At 49.5% G+C, this 19,818-nt stretch overlaps 1 protein-coding gene across 2 annotated transcripts in view; it reads right to left on the bottom strand.

Annotated features, from left to right (window-relative positions):
• Positions 1–17,517, bottom strand: part of plxnb3 (plexin B3) — a 66,406-nt gene extending 48,889 nt beyond the window's left edge. For both annotated transcript variants that reach the window (XR_005894583.1, XM_041046497.1), the window contains exons 1-2: positions 17,388–17,517; positions 6,936–7,001 (exon numbers count right to left, since the gene is read on the bottom strand). The gene's annotated coding sequence lies outside the window, so the exon portion shown is untranslated. The remainder of the gene's footprint in view (positions 1–6,935; positions 7,002–17,387) is intronic.
• Positions 17,518–19,818: the final 2,301 nt, after the last annotated feature.

The raw sequence follows: 19,818 nt of genomic DNA, 5'->3' as shown, positions 1-19,818 counted from the left end.
GAGGAGACAGAGGAGGAGACAGAGGAGGAGACAGTGGAGGAGACAGAGGAGGAGACAGGAGGAGACAGAGGAGGAGACAGTGGAGGAGACAGAGGAGGAGACAGGAGGAGACAGAGGAGGAGACAGTGGAGGAGACAGAGGAGGAGACAGGAGGAGACAGAGGAGGAGACAGTGGAGGAGACAGAGGAGGAGACAGGAGGAGACAGAGGAGGAGACAGTGGAGGAGACAGAGGAGGAGACAGGAGGAGACAGAGGAGGAGACAGTGGAGGAGACAGAGGAGGAGACAGAGGAGGAGACAGTGGAGGAGACAGAGGAGGAGACAGGAGGAGACAGAGGAGGAGACAGTGGAGGAGACAGAGGAGGAGACAGGAGGAGACAGAGGAGGAGACAGTGGAGGAGACAGAGGAGGAGACAGAAGGAGACAGAGGAGGAGACAGAGGAGGAGACAGGAGGAGACAGAGGAGGAGACAGTGGAGGAGACAGAGGAGGAGACAGAAGGAGGAGGTGCAGTTTTATTAAAACCAAAGCTGAGAGTGTTTTCCAGCTCTGTCTCTCCGTCTCTCCGTCTGTCTGCCCCTCCCTGTCTCTGCTCTCTGTAGCTAACAGGCGTGAACCAGCTCCATGATGTGTTTATGAGAAGAATTTTACAGGATTAAAACAAGGCTTTGAAGGTGGTGTGTGCGTGTGCGTGTGTGCGTGTGTGTGTGTGTGTGTGTGTGTGTGAGTGTGTGTGTGTGTGCGTGTGTGTGTGCGTGTGTGTGTGTGTGTGTGTGTGTGTGTGAGTGTGTGTGTGTGTGCGTGTGTGTGTGCGTGTGTGTGTGTGTGTGTGTGTGTGTGTGTGTGTGTGTGAGTGCGTGTGTGTGTGCGTGTGCGTGTGCGTGTGCGTGTGCGTGTGTGTGTGTGTGCTCTGAAATACTGAAGTATAATCAACAGAGAGGAGAAACAGAGGAAAGAGGGCGGAGAGCTTTTTATTCTCCTCCAACAATCTGTTTCATTCACTGCTGATAAAAAGACAGAATAGAGGACGTGGACAGTTTGTCCTCTGTCAGAGAAGAGACACATGAACTCCACCCACACCACGGGTGGAAGAACTACTCTGATCTGTTACTTCTACTACAGTTCCACAGAATTACAGTACAGGAACTGTAAATTTGGTTTTATATTGTTGGAAATAATTTCTGATGCATTAATGAGTTCAGCAGTTTAATGATGGAAGGTCCACCACTGTCCAAATGTCCATGTGCAGTGTCCACATGACCAACCTGCAGACTCTGCCTCCACTCCAGGCTGAGGTGTCTTCACCTGCTCACCTGTTATCAGCTGCTCCGTCGGGTCCTCACACTCAGAGCAGCAGGAAGGACCGACCGGGGACAGCATGTCTCATGGACACTCTGCAGCTCATGGTTTCCTCTTACATCATTTTGTACGAAGTGACGTGTGTCACCTGATGACAAATGACAGAAGCCATGAACCGAGCTGGTTGATCTATGATCAGGAGTCCGCAGGCACTCGCCAGGGTTTGGACGCCACTGGACCCGGTCTGAGTGTCTCACCGGACCAAAGACCACACCCTCAGTTCAACAGCTGAACGCGTCGTCACATCAACACGACATCAACACAATCCACAGCAAAGACTGCACCCTGGCAACACGTCTGCGAGGTCGGCAACAACCACACGGAGTCATGTGAACAAACAACACAACAACACAACATGTGTCCGGGAAACAGACAAGGTCAGAAACATCACAGACAAGCAAAAAGCACCCATATCGAAGACAATGTCAACAAGACACGTAACCACAGACCCATGAACCAAACGTGGACACGGCGAGACCCGAGCGTCAAGCAGCTGATTGGTCGATACAGTTCCTCTCAGGAGCAGCTGACACATGAGAAAGGAAAAACTCCACACGTCCACCTACAGAGACATCTGATCACGCTCAGATGGACACCTGGGACTGTTGGACTGGTGGACTGATCCCTGATCACCACCAGTGCAACTCCATCATCAGCAGCACATCACACCGGTTATACTGGGCGGGAAATCTGAAGGTTCCAGAAGCTGAGAACAAAGAGTTTCACCTCAGATCAGACTCATCCCACCGAGGATCAGCTGCGGCGAGTTCCCACAAACTGCCTCACACCTTCCCACGGTGCGAACACACGGACGAACACGCTCAGTCCGTGGGACCGAGTCCACAAATTATCACTCACTTTATCTTTGGTCTTTAAAATGTCCTGAGCGTCTCACGCTGTAAGACACAGACCAGAACTACAGACGGACACCTGGTTCAGGTCCAAGGATTTAGATCTGAAACCTCGCTCAGTTTCCAACCTGCTTCATGCACTGAGCACAAAATATTCACAACAACAACAACAACGACAACAACAACGTCAATGACAACAACAACATTCACACCGGAGGAACATTTCCTTCCCTGACTGTCTCCATGTTTTCTGACACGTTCCATCGCAGATCAAACGTCACACGTCAACATTTGAATCAACTGATCAGCAACTGCATCCACAGTCAGACGTGAGATGAAACAGTGACGGTTCATCCTGCTCAGTCACATATGAAACAGTGTCGAACTGTGATGAGACGATGCTGAAGGTGTTAGTCACACAAAGCACACACACACACACACACACACACACACACACACACACACTCATTTAACTCTGAATATCAGAGATGTTTTTTTTTCTCTTTATTCTAAAAGCAAAAAGCTTCCAGAAGCATCTTTGGCACAAAGTTGTATCAACATGTGGAACTTGTGCTGCACACGGCTTTAACATACAAGAGTAAACAAGCAGCCAACAAACAGTGAAACAAACAAACAAACCAACAAACAAACAAACAGTGAAACCTGTTCCTGTGCTGAGGGAACTTATTCACTGAGAGAGAGAGAGAGTCAGAGTCTATGTCGCTCTACCAATGATCTGATTCCTCCTCCACTAATTAAATCACAGGACAATTAACAAGAGTCAGCTGTCAATCAAAGCCTCATTACAGAGAGAGAGAGAGAGAGAGAGAGAGAGAGAGAGGCGGAGAGACACTTACTTCCTTCAGGAAACAGTCCGTCTTTCTTTCATTCCTCAAAAAAACAGACAACAAAAACTGAAAGAACCTGCACACCGGGCGAGAGAGGGGACGAACGACTACCAACAGACAGATGGAGAGAGGGAGGGCGCGAGGGAGGGAGGGGGCAAGCGAGCAGCCGGCTGGATGGCTGTAATCCCATTATTGTGAACGACACATTGTTCGGAGAGAGAGAGGGCGAGAGACATTCAGAGAGAGAGAGCGAGAGAGAGCGGAGAGAGAGAGGGGGGGAGAGAGACATTCAGACACAGAGGAAGTCTCAGTGGGAATCGAGGGGGCGGGGCTTATGTGTGCACACTGCAGTGGGCGGAGTCAGACTCATTAATATTTAATCTGAGGTTTGAGGCGTGAAGTTAGAGAGCGAGCAGCAGAGCGAGGCAGTAAATCACCCCTCCCCTCACCCGTTCCCCCCGTCCCCCCATCTCCCCCCGGCTGACGGACAGGGGGCCCGGGGTCTCACTGGCTCCGTCTAACAGCTGCTGAGGGACAAGTATCCTGATCAATAACAGGAACACAACCACAGTGTGACCTGCTACACAAACCCAGCACCTGAGACTCGTTCTGACCCAGGACCAGTTCACCAGCAGGACCAGTTCACCAGCAGGACCAGTGAGGGACCGGATCTTTAATGGTTCGTTCCTGATGGCCCTGAGACATCAGAGAGGACCGGGACAGGCTGCAATAATCAATCAGTATCAATGAGATGATAAATGTCTGTGAGGAGAAGAAGAAGAAGAACGTCCTGTCTCTCAGTTCTTCTTCATGTTTGTCCTCCAGCTTCTTCGTTGTGGAGTCACAGGAAAATCTTCCCTCCACACGTTTATCACAAAATCAAACCCCTGTGATGCATGAAGATCAATACTAATCAATACTAATCAATACTATCAGCTTTGTTTGATTAGAAGCTGCTGACACTCAGAGACTCTGTCTCTGCTCAGGTGAGTCCAAGTGTCTGTTTCCTGTCGTGTGATTGGTTCACAGCTGACAGGTCACAGCAGGTGACAATCATAAAGTGTTCAGGTTGTCATGGCGACCACAGTGAGTTTAATGTGATGTGAAGACAGCATGAAGAGTGTGTCTGTGTGTGTGTGTGTGTGTGTGTAGCATCATCTTATCTGTGACACAACACACTGCTCGTAAAACGTGTGACGATACATTCATGCATTCATTTGTGTGTGTGTGTGTGTGTGTGTGTGTGTGTGTGTGTGTGTGTGTGTGTTGGGGTCAGCTGGGAGTGTTTGTCCACCTCTCATCAGGAGCCTCATGTAATATTAATCTCTCTCACACACACTGAGGGTCACATGCACCACTGCGCACAGACAAACATGCACACACGCACACACACACACACACACACACACACACACACACACACACACACACACACACACACACATCAATCAAACCGAAAGAGAGAAAACACAGCCTGAGGTCTGTGTGTGTGTGTGTGTGTGTGTGTGTGTGTGCAGCTGGTGAAGCAGCATAAATAAATATAAATTCTGTGTCTGTGATGTGATTTTATATTTCTGCATTAAGTCGATCTGTCCACAAACGGACAAAGACACAAACAAATCGACCAATCACAGTCCTGCAGGAAATCGTCCTCCAGCTTCAGACCGTCTCCACGCCGCCCACTGATTCTGAGCGAGCCGCCGCACTAACGTGAGGCTGCTTACGCCTTCGAGGGCGACGAATCAGGCGAGTGTTTGTCTGCCGAGTTGCGTGTCACTTTCCTGACCTTTGTCCTCTGGACATGATCTCACACTTTGAACTTCCTGCCCAACATTTTACCATCACGACCGCTGTCACCGTGTCAGCACTTCCTGCAGAGTCTGTTTTTTTGTCCCTGTGACCAACTGACCAATCAGCTTTCTTGACTAAGACTCCTCTGATTCGACGTTTGGTCGACCATTAGAGGGAAGATGTCATTTTTCCGTACAGTCAGCCGCTCGCTGTGAGCAGAAGCTGCGTCCAGCAGCTCGCCACAGGAGCGACGCGACACCATCGAGTTTTTCAGGCTGAGGTGTAACCAGTCACAGACTGGGGTGTAACCAGTCACAGACAGAGGTGTAACCAGTCACAGACAGAGGTGTAACCAGTCACAGACTGAGGTGTAACCAGTCACAGACTGAGGTGTAACCAGTCACAAACTGAGGTGTAACCAGTCACAAACTGGGGTGTAACCAGTCACAGACTGGGGTGTAACCAGTCACAGAATGAGGTGTAACCAGTCACAGACTGGGGTGTTACCAGTCACAGACTGGGGTGTAACCAGTCACAAACTGAGGTGTAACCAGTCACAGACTGAGGTGTAACCAGTCACAGACTGAGGTGTAACCAGTCACAGAATGAGGTGTAACCAGTCACAAACTGAGGTGTAACCAGTCACAGACTGGGGTGTAATCAGTCACAGACTGGGGTGTAACCAGTCACAAACTGAGGTGTAACCAGTCACAGACTGGGGTGTAACCAGTCACAGACTGGGGTGTAACCAGTCACAGAATGAGGTGTAACCAGTCACAGACTGGGGTGTAACCAGTCCGAGCTGGTGTGATGTTTGGAGAATTCCCTCAGTGAATCTGTGGATTTCAGATTCAGCTGAAACAGAATCAATAATAATTCTAATCATTCTATTTCACAGTCACGCAGGTTTATGCTGCTTCACCACAGAGCCTGAGTCCAGACCCGGTGCAGACAGGGTCTGGACCGGGTCTGATGTTTGTGTGAAACGTTTAAATCTCAATCACACAAATCAGCATTTTATTTGACATCGTATGATATTCACGTGTTAGAACATGTTGATGTGTTGCAGGGCGTGGTGGGTGTTTATCAGGTATGTGAGGCTTTCAAGCACAAACAAAAGATGAAGGACGAGTGAGGAGGCTTTAAAGGGGGTAGGAGGAGGGGGTGGGTGATGGTGGGGGGGAGGGTAGAGAGCGTGAAAAGCTGCTTGTAGTGAAACGAACCAACCAGGCGGAGTAATGAATGGAGGAGGAGGGGAGGGGGAGGGGGAGGGGGAGGGGAGGAGGTGAAAGGTGACATGCAGTAATTGGGAGAAAATGTGTGTGATGGAGAGAGACGACGCGTCCCAGCTCAACACAGGAAGAATAAATCCTGAACTTTACTCTGAAAGCTGTTTCATGATGAATAAAAAAGTCAAACTAATCAGAGACATGTGGACGGAAGTGTCTCGCACTCAGCTCTACACTCTGCGGACTGAAATGTCCCACTGTGAATTTTCCTTTTGTCATCGACAACACGTCGGTTCAACTGATGCAGTTAGAAAAAGTCTGAAAGACTCTGATCACATGAGCGTTGACTGGAACCTGATTGGACAGAGGCCTGAAGCTTCCTCTGCAGCGAGACACAGTCACTCATTGCACTGATCTTTAAATGTACACGTTCACTTTCAGTCGATCGATCGATCGATTAAACAGAAAATTTACCAGAAACTGCTCCGATTTTTCTTTCTGTGTTTTTTTAAAGTAAAAATGTGACGATCTGAAGTTCGACATCACAGACAGAGACACGGACAAATACATGGACAGAGACAGTCACAGATATGGACAGAGACATGGACAGAGACAGTCAGAGACACAGTCAGAGACACGGACAGAGACACGGACACAGACTCACTCAGAGACACAAACAGAGACATGGACAGACAGAGACTGAAGCACAGAGAGACGACACAACAACAGAAAAATGATGTCAGGGTCGATGACATCATCCATCGCCATGTGGGCTGTGTGTGAGGTCATAGGTTGCTATGGTAACCATCTGGACGCCCTGACTCAGCTCTTGCAGCAGAGAGATTAGAGTTGCACCAACCTGTGGAGGCAACCTGCTGCGTCTGTGAGGAAACAGGAGGAACCTTCTTCATCAGGAGGACGTTTCCTGTAGGAACACAAATACAGACGCACATCAGAGGACATTCTCCGACGGCGACGGGCCCATCACCGTGACCGTGACATCAGCTCTGTGTTCAGGTGCAATCAACCACTGACAGAGGCAACAAAGAGCACTGAGGACAATGTCCCGAAGAGGACGCGTCTCTAATCTCTGGTTGCAGTTTTGGGGGATTGTTCCTTTACTCCCGTCATCAACCATCTGCCTTCAAGGTCGACTGAGGTCGAGTAATGAATCACTTCCTGTTTGTCTGCTGGAGCATGTAATGAGTTAATGAGCAGAGACGATGCACAGATAATCAATCACTGCACATATTGATTGATGACACTCATCAGTCCTCGTCCACGCAGCTGCTGCTCTGACCAATCACGTGCTTCCTGTTTATTCCTGTTGTTAATGTTCTGTCCTCATCAGTGTGACACTGAGACTCATTTTATGAATTAACACAACACGACGTTAAACTCCACGTTGTTTAACAGCTGAAATAAATCTAAACAGCTTTAAATTTGACCTTTGACCTTTTAAAGAAATGGCAGCGTTTCAGTCATATTCTGTTCAGGTTCGTCTCCACAGCTCTGATCTCACACCTGATGGAACCCACAGTGTGGCTCCGCCTCCTGCCTCAGCTGGCTGTGTGTAGAGTCTGAAGGACGACCAACAATACAGCACACACACACACACAGCCAGCTGAGGCAGGGGTCGTCCTTGAAGACAAAAACCAGGGATCAACAACCCATCTGTGTGCGTGTGTGTTTGGTTGTTATTGTCGTATCTTTGTGAGGACCAACCAGAGTCTCAGTTTCTGTCTCTGAGTCCGCCTGAGGACTCTGAGCCCAGTGTCCCTCTCTTCCAGCTCTGTGTATGGTCTCCACCAGCTCCTGAGGGAAACATCAGGCTCTTCAGCTGCTGAAGGCCACACCACGTCCTCCAGCTGCTCCGACTGAGTCAGCGGGAAATGTGAAGAAAACCAAAACTAGGAGCTATAAGAGGCTGAAAAGCTCCGTGACCACAGATGGTGTTTCAGACTGTGATCGCTGCTGCAGCGCAAACGTCACACAATTCATCCCATCCGCCACAGTCCTCACATGGAACATGGAACAGTGTGTGTGTGTGTCAGAGGAAGTGTCCTCTGGTGAGGTCAGGGGTCACAGTCGAACACAGAGAGTCTATTCACAAACACACAGATCCATTCATCAGAGTAAAGATCAGCTCTGTCGTCAGTCTGAAGCAGCAGGAACTTCACTGACGGTCACATGACTGAAAACATCAGAACTCCACCGCTGAACGCCGCGCTCGCCGCTGTCCGAGCCATCAGACACCACCTGGTCAGGTGACGCTCCACAGCGCTCCCTGACAGATCTGCATCCTCTTCCAACTTCCCAGGACTTAAAGACAAATCCTTGTTTACGCTGCAGGTTGGAAAACTACAGGAGACAGACGAGTCAAAGTCCAGGCTCAGTTTCAGGTGCTGAGTCTGATTCCTCGTGTTCACATGTGCTTTGACATCACTATCTGGTTTTTATTCTGGTTCTGGTTCTGATGCTGATGTCTGACACCTCGGTTGCTGGAATGGACAGAAAGTTTGTAGTGCACCTTGACACCTGGGGGCAGGTGAAGCTGCTTCGTACTGGAAGATGATGCAGTTCATCGTTTCTGCTCTGAGAGTGAGATTAAAGTGCAGACTGAACGACTCTCCATCTACCACGTCTGTCTCTCAGAGACACTGAGGAAGAAGACAGAGGACAGGGAGAGACTCAGCTCTGTTGCCGTGTGTCCATTAGTAAAGTATGTGTGAACATCATGAATGTTCTGAGTTAGAGCAGCTCATGGCTAAGTAACGAGGAAGAGCTTGCTCCGAGCTCAGCAGGACGAGTCACTTCCACTGACTCTTCCACCGTCCACACGGTGAGACGCAGAAACCCGACCCGATGGACGAGACTGGGACGGAGCCGAAGTCAACGTGGTAAAAACGTGTGTTTGTGTTTATGTGACGAAGTCAGGACAGTGTGTGACACTGAGCATGTGTTACTGCTGCATCTGGTTTAATGAGGAGGCTTGTCCGCGTCCATGTCCATGTCCATGTCCATGTCCAGTCAAGACTCCACTGCTTCCACTGTTTCTACTGTTTCTAATGTCTGGATTCTTTAAATCAGCCTCAGTGTTTTATTTTTACTTTCAGTGCAGAAAAATTCTAAACTGCAGCGTCCAAACAGGCCAGCAGTCGATTTAATCCCCATTAAACCTGACCCTGAAACACACACACACACACACACACACACACACACACACACACACACACACACAGTCAGTAGATTAGGTTGCCTGCCTTCATTCACTAATCTGTGGAGTTAATCTGATGGTTGTAACTCTGCAAACTGAGACATTATAGAGCTGTAATCTGCACACACACACACACACACACACAGTAACACACTCAGCCATATGTGCAGCAGTCTCAGAGCACTGATGGCGTCTCCTGAGTTGGACAGTTTCAGACCAGCTGCCTCTGGTATCTGGACTCTGTGGGACTCTGCAGGGTTAATGCACCAGTCAGCACACGGTACACCACCATGCACCGCAGCCCGGTCTGAACCCGGGTCACAGGAACCCGGGTCACAGGAACCCGGGTCACAGGAACCCGGGTCAGAGTTCATGTCTTGCTGCAGCTTGGTTCAGATCAGGTGCTTCATCTGGTCCAATCACACTGTAGAAAGACGCTGCAGCTCTGACCAATCAGAGGACTGCAAGGACAACCTGGCAACATGTGTGTGTGTGTGTGTGTGTGTGTGTATGTGTGTGTGTAATTGGTATGTTGGAGCGCAGCTGTCTTCAGTCACCGGCATCTGTTACACACCCAATTTAGAAACACACACACACACACACACACACTCACACACACACACACACACACACACACACACACACACACACACACACACACTCACACACACTCACACACACACACACACACACACTCACACACACACACACACTCACACACACACACACACACACACTCACACACACACACACACACTCACACACACACACACACACACACACACACACACACACTCACACACACTCACACACACACACACACACACACTCACACACACACACACTCACACACACACACACACACACTCACACACACACACACACACTCACACACACACACACACTCACACACACACACACACAGTGACTCTCCCTCTCTCTCAGACAGTATAATCTTCAGTGTGATGGCAGTGACACCATGTTATTCCACAGGCTATAATCTGAATGCTCACACTGAGATGCCCCCCCCCCCCCCCCCCCTCAGGCGTAAAGGGACAGTCCAACATTTAGATAAAGTCTGTGGACGTCAGACTCAGATCACACGCTGAGGACGCCGTCACTTCATCAAACTCTTGTCACGTGTGAACTCAACAAGCTGATCATTGGTCAGATGTGTGCTGCAGTCACTTCCTGTAATGGGCCACGCCCCCCAGGATCCAGGAACAGAGACCCAACAAACCATGGCAACACGAAGACAACACAGGTGAGACAGAGACAGAACCAGTTCAACCAGTGAAAAACACACACACACACACACGCACACATACACACACACATTCACGCACACACACACACATACACACACATACACACACACACACACACACACACACACACACACACACATACACACACACACACGCACACATACACACACACATTCACACACGCACACATACACACACACACGCACACACATACACACACATACACACACACACACACATGCACACACACACACACACATACACACACACACGCACACACATACACACACATACACACACACACATGCACACACACACGCACGCACACACACACACACACACATACACACACACACACGCACACATACACACACACATTCACACACGCACACGTACACACACACACGCACACACATACACACACATACACACACACACACACGCACGCACACACACACACACACACACACACACATACACACACACACGCACACTCGCTCTCTGTGTTAATGTGCTGTAAGCTACAAGTTTAAAGTCTCACACCAGTAACACCACTACACAGTGTCCCAGTTTGCTGAACGTGAAATCAAAGCATTACCACTGAAAACCAAAAAAATGCTGCAGTGACACAGGAGCTGCTTTCTGACTGGTTTCTGGCTGTTTCTGGCTGGTTTCTGGCTGTTTCTGGCTGGTTTCTGGCTGGTTTCTGGCTGGTTTCTGACTGGTTTCTGGCTGTTTCTGGCTGGTTTCTGGCTGGTTTCTGGCTGGTTTCTGACTGGTTTCTGGCTGGTTTCTGACTGGTTTCTGGCTGGTTTCTGACTGGTTTCTGGCTGGTTTCTGGCTGGTTTCTGACTGGTTTCTGGCTGTTTCTGGCTGGTTTCTGGCTGGTTTCTGGCTGGTTTCTGGCTGGTTTCTGACTGGTTTCTGGCTGGTTTCTGGCTGGTTTCTGACTGGTTTCTGACTGGTTTCTGGCTGGTTTCTGACTGGTTTCTGGCTGTTTCTGACTGGTTTCTGGCTGGTTTCTGGCTGTTTCTGACTGGTTTCTGACTGGTTTCTGGCTGGTTTCTGGCTGTTTCTGGCTGGTTTCTGGCTGTTTCTGACTGGTTTCTGACTGGTTTCTGGCTGTTTCTGACTGGTTTCTGGCTGGTTTCTGGCTGTTTCTGACTGGTTTCTGGCTGTTTCTGACTGGTTTCTGACTGGTTTCTGGCTGTTTCTGGCTGGTTTCTGGCTGGTTTCTGGCTGGTTTCTGGCTGGTTTCTGACTGGTTTCTGGCTGGTTTCTGACTGGTTTCTGGCTGCTGGACTTCACTTCAACATCAAAGAGAATTTTTCATCACAGCCAATTTTAAACACACACACACACACGTTGGTTTTACTATCATTCTGAGGTCCCTCTGTTCAGCTGTACTCCTCATCACCATGGTTACCTCAACCGTCACCATGGAAACACTGACTGTCAGAGGGACACGCCTGACTTTAATCATGAAGATGGTTATATTTCTCCCTGTCCCGGTCCTCCTGCCGTGGACCAGCTGATTCCAGTTCAGCGTGGAGAGACCCGGCTCAGAGACCTGGGTTTAGTCCTGAATCTAAACCCAGTCCTGGTCCTGAAGTCTGATCTCAAACCCGGTTTTACCCATCAGACCTTGCTCTAAGCACAGGAGCAGCCAACATATTCTCACTGTGCAGGACGAAAAAGACATCAGAGACTCAGACTGGAGACAGATTAGGACACGGCAGCATTTGGGTCTCTGTCCTGTTCACCTGGTCTTTCTGTTCATTTAATCATGTGAAAGAAGCGACTGCAGCGCTCACCTGGCATCAACCTGAAACCCCTTCAAACCCTCAGGTAACAGTCAACACCACCATGTTTGAGTGCGTCAGCTGAGCTCTGTGAACACAACGCACGTCATCCAGGAAACCAGCTGATCCAGGTCATCCGGCGACACGCTGCGTCGGCCAATCACACACGTGCAAACACACGCCTGGTCCATGACTCTGTCACATGAAGGCTGTATTTCTGCTGCTCGCCTGTCAGTCAGGCGCTGGAGGGGGAAACCTTTGTCTCACCTGTACCTGGAGCGACACGCCCCCAGGTCACATGCCCACATCAGCTGTTTGCTGCCTGCGAACGTACAGAAAGCTCTGAAAACTGAAAACATCAGGAACCGATGGAGCTCTTTTTGCATGACTGCAAACAATTAATGAAAAGTAGCTGCTAATTAATTGTCTGTTGATTGTTTAATTGATTCAGTATCAGTAACATCTGATCCGAGTGGGCGGAGTCAATCTGAGCTCAACACGTTAAACGTTTCAGTATTAAACTAAACGTCACACAAACTGACAGATTTAGTGATGTATGATGCACACACACACTAATACACACACACACTAACACACACACACAGTGATTCACACCTGACAACAACAACAACTTTTAACAACTTTTAAACACAATTTCCTGCAAAATTCAGGTGCAGCACAGACTCATCCTGTCTGTCTGACAGGCAGAGAGACAGCTGTGTGTGTGTGTGTGTGTGTGTGTGTGTGTGTGTGTGTGTGTGTGTGTGTGTGTGTGTGTGTGTGTGTGTGATTTGAATCCACAGGGAGCGATCGAGAGAAACCAGCTTCTTTATGGATTATTAATATCACCTCCAGCTAAACACAGTCAGTGTGTGTGTGATCTGTCACACACACACAAAGTGTGTGAGTGGGGGAGGAGTCTGAGGCTGGAGGGGGGGTGGTGGTGAGATGGGGGGGCTCAGCAGTTGGTGTGATCAAGGGCTCTTCATTCGCACTCCACAGTGTGTGTGTGTCTGTGTGTGTGTGTGTGTCTGTGTGTGTAATCTGTTCAGAGGCCACGCCCTAATCTGGGATCAACCCCCCGCCCCCCCCCCCCAGGTCTTTGTGAGTTTCTTATCTGTGTCAACTTGTCCGAGTTCTTGTCGATGATACAAAGACAGACACACATGAAGCTGCTCTGAATACAACAGAAACACACACACACACTCCCTGAGGGTTGGTGTGTGTCTGTGTGTGTGTTGCTGTGGTTCAGATCAGCATCAGCCGCTGGCTCAGAGTCTCCGAGGAATCGAATCAGCGACTCTTTGATTTGCAGGAACAGATGAATCTCACACACACAGTTTGGTCTTTCTGTAGTTGTGGGAACCATCATTCACATAATGCATTCCCCGATCAGCCTGAGCCTGAGCCTGATCCTGATCCTGAGCCTGAGCCTGAACCTGAGCCTGAGCCTGATCCTGAGCCTGAACCTGAGCCTGAACCTGAACCTGAGCCTGAACCTGAACCTGAGCCTGATCCTGATCCTGAACCTGAGCCTGAGCCTGAACCTGAGCCTGATCCTGAACCTGAGCCTGATCCTGAACCTGATCCTGATCCTGAGCCTGAGCCTGAGCCTGATCCTGAGCCGGAACCTGAGCCTGAACCTGAACCTGAACCTGAGCCTGAGCCTGAGCCTCATCCTGATCCTGATCCTGATCCTGAACCTGATCCTGAACCTGAGCCTGAACCTGAGCCTGAGCCTGAGCCTGAGCCGGAACCTGAGCCTGAACCTGAACCTGAACCTGAGCCTGAGCCTGAGCCTCATCCTGATCCTGATCCTGAACCTGATCCTGAGCCGGAACCTGAGCCTGAACCTGAACCTGAACCTGAGCCTGAGCCTCATCCTGATCCTGATCCTGATCCTGAACCTGATCCTGAACCTGAGCCTGAACCTGAGCCTGAACTTGAACCTGAACCTGAGCCTGAGCCTGATCCTGAACCTGATCCTGAACCTGAGCCTGAACCTGAGCCTGAGCCTGAGCCTGAGCCTGAAAAATCACGTGCTCACTTTGGACTGAGATGTTTTTGAGTCTGAGCTCGACAACATGAACACAAAGTGGTTTGATTTCATGTTCAGCAAACTGGGACACTGTGTACTGGTGTTACTGGTGTGAGACTTTAAACCTGTAGCTTACGGCACATTAACAGAGAGAGAGAGAGAGAGTGTGTGTGTGTGTGTGTGTGTGTGTGTAGATTAGAGGTGATTAAGTAGAAACAGTAATCTGACTCTGAATCTGAATCTGGACTCAGACTTAATCCTTCAGATTAGTCAAATGGATGTTTCAGTTAAATCATCTTCATCACACTGATGATGATGATGTCACTGATGCTGCTTCATGCAGGTCACATGACCTGAATGTCAGATTCACGCCGGTTTCTGGGTTAAACGTCTTCAGACTGAGACACTGTTCTCTGTGCACCAGATTTCATTCAGAAATCTGTTACTTTTCCTGTAATTATCAAAACACAGTTTAATCACAATGACAACTGGTCACACTGAACCTCTAACTGGTCACAGTGAACTCTAACTGGTCACAGTGGCCCAGAAGAGTCCTGCTCTCAGGAAAAACATGAGCTGCACAGCAAAGACAAATTTCCCCTGAAACTTGAAATAGTTAAGAAGAAGGTGGAAACGTTCGCTTACAGGGTGTGAAGGGTCCCAGCACATGGGGGACATGGTGGACCAATCAGGAGGGAAGATCTGATGGTGTCTGAGCTGAGTCTCTGTCCACGGAGACTATCTCATTTAAAATGTAGGTTTGTTGCTGGTTTGTCCTTCAGCTTCTTTCTGCTCTGATCACTTCTGCTAAATAATTTCCAGCCGAATTTAACTGAAAGCAAAAATGGTTTCTGAAAAAGGAGTAAACTGGCAAAAATGATCCTTTATACAATTATAAATGTTACAAAAGACAACTCTTCTTATTCCAGCAGCTGCTGCCGTCTGTCTCACAGTCGTCCCTCAGAACCAGGAACATCAACAATTAAGATCAGAGGCATGTAGTAGAGACGGCAAGGCAGGTGAGAGCCGCGAATCCAGAGAAATCATGAAGAAATCAAAAGGTAAAGAGGGTGGAAACTGGGGTGGAAGCCAAAAAGACAATGATTTAAAACAAGTAGGAACAGTGAAGGAAGAAGGAACCATCGGATCCGAGAACCATCGGAGAGATCCGAGAACCATTGGAGAGCTCCGAGAACCATCGGATCTGAGAACCATCGGATCCGAGAACTATCGGAGAGATCTGAGAACCATCGGAGAGCTCCGAGAACCATCGGATCCGAGAACCATCAGAGAGATCCGAGAACCATCGGAGAGCTCCGAGAACCATCGGAGAGCTCCGAGAACCATCGGATCCAAGAACCATCGGATCCAAGAACCATCAGAGAGATCCGAGAACCATCGGAGAGATCTGAGAACCTCTGAAGACTGAGGAACTGGTCAGGAAGACCTGAGACAGTTCGTCGGATTGAGCAGGGATAGCGTAACCTCTGCTCGGCTCGTTAACATCTTGCTCAGCTCTTACCTGCTACCTGCTGAAGCATCACTCAGTGACCCCGTGGAACCTGAAGACACCAGACAAGTCTCTGGAACAAAGACCAGCATCAAAAGGAAACTTCCCAGTGGAAAGACGGAGGACGGGGAAGACTCTGATGGCTGCAACCCCTCAGAATTCAGGTACGGACGTGAAGACGCCTTACCTTAGGAGGCAGGCAGCTTGTCCCTCTGTCTTTTATGGAGGACGTTCAGAGAGACGGAGCTGAGCTCAGCCATCTGTCACCTGTCAACCACCACAACCACCCAGAGCTCCACACTGACTCTGATCCACCAGTATCAAACCAAGGCTGATTCAATACTGCACACACACAAACTGTCTCTCTCACACATACACACACACACACACACACACACACACACACTGTCTCACACACACACACACACACACACACTGTCTCACACACACACACACACACACTGTCTCACACACTCTCTCTCACACACACAGAGTTGTTACTATGGCTCTGTCTGTTCCAGTATCAGAAATTGTGTTGAGTGGATTGTGATCTGTCATTTTTGGGGGGGGGGTGAGGGGGTTGTGAGGGGTGTGAGGGGGACCTCCACCTGGTCTTGTGAAGACCAGGCGGTCCCCCTCTGGTCTGGTCCAGGGTCTGAGCTCGTCCCTGAACAGGATCAGTTTTTACTGTTTCTGGACTCAGTTCAGTTTTTAGGAAAACAGTGACTAACTTCCTTTGTTTGTGTGTGTGTGTGTGTGTGCGTGTGCGTGTGCGTGTAGTGGGGGAAGGGGGGGGGGGGCTCAGTTATTGTCTTTCTTGTTTTTGTTCATAGTCACGTGATTCAGACTTCCCTTATGTAACGTCACTAAAGGTGACTTCTAAATTCACTTGTACCATAAACAGAAGCAGCAGTGTGTGTGTGTGTGTGTGTGTGTGTTGGAATGTCAGCTATTCAGTATGCGGCTGCGGGCTGAGCCGTGCCGTGCCAGGACAGGCTGGAAACACCCGACACGAAGAAAGACTCGGATCAAACTGCAATAAAAACATTTTCACTCAGAAACAAAAGACGCTGATTTTCACTCGCTGCTGTGAAACGCGGCTCCACCAGACACCGTTACAAAAACGTCTACTTTTAAACTCGCTGGTTTCCAGCCTCCGCGGCCGTGAATTTAACGGCTGCGTAAATTCAACCCGGGGAACCGACAATAACAAGCGACACTGAATTAAACTTCTAAAGCCGAATTAAAGACCCGGTCCTCCCGGTTCTAAAAGAGCACTGTCACTCACTTCTCTCAGGGTCACGGTCTAAAAGACAGGCGAGAGCATTTAATCTGTCAGACTTCTGAACGGAGTCTGGTTCGTGGCTGTCAGACACGCCTGACTCGAACACACGCTCCTTCCTTCCTGCAGCAGCTGCAGCTCGGTATAAGTTGGATCTGTGAAAAGAGGGACAGTGCGATCCGGGCCAGACTCACCTGAGCTCGGCAGGCTGCTCCGCGATCCGCCGGAGTTCGACCCGCTCAGAGAAACTTCCCGAAACGCGCAGACAGTCCAGCAGACACTCAAACCTGGAAGATCCGCACCGACAGCCGCACAACAGGTCCAACAGAGACCCCGCCCCGCTCCGCGCGGCGCCGGGAGGCTTTTCTGACGCTCCTCCACAGCGGCAGCAGTCTGCAGGGAATCGAGCCGACAACCTGCCGCAGTCCCTGTGCCTGGCTCACAGGCTGCCACAGTTTCTTCATCACTTTGAGCTGCTTGGGTTCATGTCATGTTTCACAGGAAACTGATTGGCTATTTATAGTTATAAACCCACAAGAGCCACTTTTTCCTCTTTGTGCTGCTAAAGAAACTCTGAGCTGCACAGTTTGGACTCAGTCTTTAAATAATTATGTGCTGATGACATCGCTCCACCAAAGCTGACAGTAGTTCTTCAGTAAACTGTGTTAACGTGCTCCTCACGTCTCCGGAGTCCTGATGGCAGCAAGAGCACCACACAGGGACAGAGTTTACGGCCTCCCTCTGGAAGACTGGAGAAGGTTTGGACAGACGCTCATGCTGCACCTGGACGCTGCACGGAAAAGATTCTGAGACAGAGCTGGAAACTTATAATACATCATCCTTCATAGATCCAATGAAGATCTGGCAACCATGATGCAAAAGTCTGAAGTGAACCGCAGTCCAAAGAAGAACCGAGACAGATGTTTGTCTGTCGGTCAGAATGAGACGCAGACGAGCAGAAAGACAGAAGACAGACTGCTGAGCTGCAGGTGAAGCCAGCGTCACCTGACAGATGATTTACTCTCTGAGTGTAAAGAGGCCTCTCTGAGTCTGGGCTCAGCAGGAGGAGAACACTCACTAACCCTAACCACAGACTGGAAGACACTGTTGTGACCAAGCAAAAGCCAAGGAGTCTGGTGAACGGGTGAATCCTGTCGTATGTCATGAAACTGACTGGACAAGAAATCACTGGTCGACAAGGTCTTTATGATGAAGTCATGTCGGCAGCTTAGCTAACTGACTGGTTTCCTCTGGCTTCACTCACAGGTACAGGTGGGTATCGTCTGCGTAACAGTGGAAGTTTGTGGAGTGTTTCCCGATAACGTTTCCTAAGGGAAGGAAACACTGAACTGGTCCCAGCTCTGAACCTTGTGGAACTTCATGTCTAACGCCTGCGTTCATGGAGGACTCACTGTTAACGTACAGACTGAAATCGATCTGATTGGTCAGACCTAAACCAGCTGAGAGCGGCTGCTTTGATGCCAGTTAAATGTTCCCGCCTCTGTAACAGGATGTGATGTCAGATGCAGCACTGAGATCAGACAGAGCAGGACAGAGACGAGTCCTTTGTCCCATACAGGTCGAAGGTGATGTACCGTTCAGCAGTGCTGTCTCTGTGCTGTGACTCACTCTGATCTGTAGAGAGTCACAGCTGATTGGATCTCAGAGACAAAGGTTAGACACAGGTCTGTGTTTGGCTGAAACATCTGGATCAGGAGGCTTAATCACAGCTGCTGAGAAGGACCGTGGATGAGACACTGATGATGAAGTCAGACGCTTTACTTCACTGCAGCAAACACAATGCTTCAGTTAAACAGAGCTATTATCATCAACATGAACTGTTTCAATTCAGTTCAGCTCCTACAGAGACACGGAGTCTGACCCCAGATCAGCAGACACCTGGCTCACAGGGGGGAGCCTCCTGCTGAGGGCCGGGCTGGGTGAGAGGAGGAAGAGGAGGAAGATAGGACAGCTGGGGATGGAGGAGAGGAGGAGAAGGACATGCAGCATATAGGACATGATGCACACAGGAAGTGGACGATGTTAGAGGGACAGCATTCAGATCCCAGAACAGTGAGTGGACACTGTCCTCAGCAGGTTACAGCTGTGATAGGAGACAGAGCACAGGAGCAAACAGCTGTTTCATCACAGTCTGAATACTTCAAACAAAGGCAGGAACAGTCCATCCTGTGACTGATCTCTGATCAGATCATTGATCCTGACTCACTGATGCGTCAGCAGCATTTCCCTGTTGTACACTTTATATAGAGGGCGATAGTTTAGCCCTGTGGTTCCCAACCTGGGGGTTGGGGCCCTCCAGAAGGTCAGCAGATGGAGGTGTGAGGTGGTCAGGTGATGGTGGAGAGCACAGAGGGAGCCGACAGGAACACTTGAAACTCTCCGTTTCTTTTCTAAACTTATTTTTCTTCGTGCATCTGGAGCCTGGAGGAGTGTGACCACCTGTCTGTCCTCAGTCTGTCTTCAGTTTGTCGTCAGTCTTCGGTCTGTCCTCAGTCTGTCTTCAGTCTGTACCTGGACTGAGCTGCAGGACCTGAGTGAACGTGCTCGTTCTTCTTTGTTCCACCTAAATGATTTTTCTCCTGAGAAACTTTATTTTGAAAAGCA

The sequence above is a fragment of the Toxotes jaculatrix genome, chromosome 2 (genome assembly GCF_017976425.1).
Source record: "Toxotes jaculatrix isolate fToxJac2 chromosome 2, fToxJac2.pri, whole genome shotgun sequence".
Classification (NCBI taxonomy): Eukaryota; Metazoa; Chordata; class Actinopteri; family Toxotidae; genus Toxotes; species Toxotes jaculatrix.
The sequence above is the reverse complement of the archived record's forward strand: the minus strand, read 5'-3'. Positions and strand labels throughout refer to the sequence as shown.